General features: G+C 38.8%; 1 protein-coding gene and 1 pseudogene across 1 annotated transcript in view; one reads left to right on the top strand and one right to left on the bottom strand.

The window, feature by feature from the left end:
• Positions 1-2,355, top strand: part of MAPKAP1 (mitogen-activated protein kinase associated protein 1) — a 238,846-nt gene that overhangs the window by 10,578 nt on the left and 225,913 nt on the right. The gene's annotated exons all lie outside the window — the stretch shown is intronic.
• On the bottom strand, positions 99-217 carry LOC111742506 (annotated as a pseudogene).

A 2,355-nucleotide genomic window follows, 5' to 3' on the forward strand; every position in this document is an offset into this window, starting at 1 on the left:
TTTTGTTGTTGTTGTTTTTAAGGTGAGACAACCCTTGGTCGACCTCACAGATTGCAAGGACCTTGTCAGCTTATAATCCCTTATTTTTTTATTTTTTACTCCTACAGCACCTGGTCTTCCTAGGTGGTCTCCCATCCAAGTACTAACCAGGCCCGACCCTGCTTAGCTTCCAAGATCAGGTGGGATCAGGCTTGTTCAGGGTAACATGGCCATAGACTATTTAAGTGTTTTGGTCATAAATGGATGCTGTATCTTGTCAAAGGCTTTTTTTTGCATCTATTGATATGATCAAATGTTGCTTATTCTTTATTTTGTTTGTGTGGCATATCACATTTATCAATTTGCCTATGTTAAACCATCCCTGTGCCCCTGGAATGAAGCCCACTCGATCATGGTGTATAATCTTTTTAATATGTTGTTGTATTCGGTTCGCTAGTATCTTATTTAGGATTTTTGCAACTATGTTCATGAGAGATATTGGTCTGTAGTTTTCTTTGTGTGTGTGTGTTATCTTTACCAGGTTTAAGTATCAGGGCCTCATAAAATGAGTTAGGAAGTACTGCCTCCTCTTCAATTTTTTGGAAAAGGTCTTTCGACATCCAACTTTAAATCCTGAACAACACCTTGCATATAATAGATGCTCAGAAAATATTTTGTTAAATAAATGCATAAATAGGGTATCAAAAAATCACTATCTTGAAACAAATGAATCTGCTATTATTTGAAATCTACTAAGAACTTCAGACAAGATCCAAATAGCTGCAGAACAGTGTATCTAGAGATACGTTTTTTTTTTAAGCTAGTGTATAAATCCAGTGTTTCATTTCTTAAAAACAAGTGGTCTCACAGTATATTTCTTTCTCTCTCACCAGCTCCTTGTCAACACTAGGTTAATCTTCTAGTTCTGTTTCTTTTCTAGGCTTACAACAAAACTGATTTAAAGTAAGAGTTTCTTTAAGAATTATGCTACAATATGCCAATATGAAAATAAATTTTCTAAAATTGTTTTTCTTACCCAAAACAGGGCCATCAGAGATTTTCTGGTGATATTATTTCCTAAGAACTTATGCACAGGTTATAAACTTCCTTCTGTCAAAAGCGACTAGATGATACTTTTGATTATCTTCTATTTTGAATTTCTAAGTAAGATTTTAATGTAGCAACAATTAAAATAGACTCGAAAGGCCTTTTACTTTATTATTATAATTAATAACTTTGTATTATAAGGGGAAGTACCATTCAAGTATATATTTAAGATTTTATTTTTTAGAAATAATCTTGTGGGATATTTTCCTTATGATGTTCTTCCTTCTATGTTAGTACTCATTCACACAATAAGGTAGAAAGAGGAGAGGAGGTGAAATAAGTAGATGATGCTTCACAAAACCAGAAGCTAGATTGATAAGCAAAGAGGTTAGGTATTTGCCAAAACTTAAATTTTATAATCTCTGGGAATTTTGGTCACTTGTAATTATGCAGAGCTATAAAAATCATGTCTTAGATAGTTGCCCAGCACAAGACCCCATTTCCTCTTGAACCTCACACCTCCCTCATGAGCCCCCATAGCCATTTTTCCCACCACACAGCCCAACCCTCCTAGCCTTGGCTCATTTGATCAGGGATGAGCACTTGACCGGGGCTCAACCAGTCTCTCTTCTGGGGACTTGCCCTTGCACCAGGAAGACAACAATTTGTTTGCTGGCTGTGTGAATTAAGGACATATGACCCAGAGGCTTCTGGGTCAGCCATGTTTAGTTAACCACACAGGGAGAAGCAGAGAAAGCCACTTGTCAACAGACCACTCACAAAAGAAGAAATAGCGCAGTCTAGAAAGGGATGAAGGTGGGCAGATAGCTGGACAGCTCTACGGGTTCTGAAGACTTTTCAATTTCTGGTTATCATGGTGTCTGGGAGTCACTCTAGAGGCCCTCAGTCTTGACTGGCCCACCCACCACTACCTGGTTCCTAGCAGATGACTTAATTTTCAATCATGCATACATCTGTGACAGGGAAGAGAATCAGGCTCAAGGATGAAGATAGGTGGAGAGTGATCAGGGAGGTTCTGGGGAACCTGGGTGAGAAGAACTGGGAAAAGGCAGAGGCAGAGGTACTGTGGAGAGAGCTAAAGGTCTGAGGAGAGGGTAAGAACTTAATCGTGCACATGTTGAGCCTATGGAGCCTGCGGCATGACCAGGAGCCATGTTCAGTGGACAATGGCGGGTCTAAAGCTCAGGAGAGAAGTCTAGACTAGACAGAGAGATTTAAGAATTATTAACATCTCGATGGTATTAGTAGTCATGACAGTGAATAAGATCACATAGGGAAAGTATGAGAAATGAGAAAAAGTGAGGATCC

Source organism: Pteropus vampyrus, unplaced genomic scaffold (genome assembly GCF_000151845.1).
Source record: "Pteropus vampyrus isolate Shadow unplaced genomic scaffold, Pvam_2.0 Scaffold95, whole genome shotgun sequence".
NCBI lineage: Eukaryota > Metazoa > Chordata > Mammalia > Chiroptera > Pteropodidae > Pteropus > Pteropus vampyrus.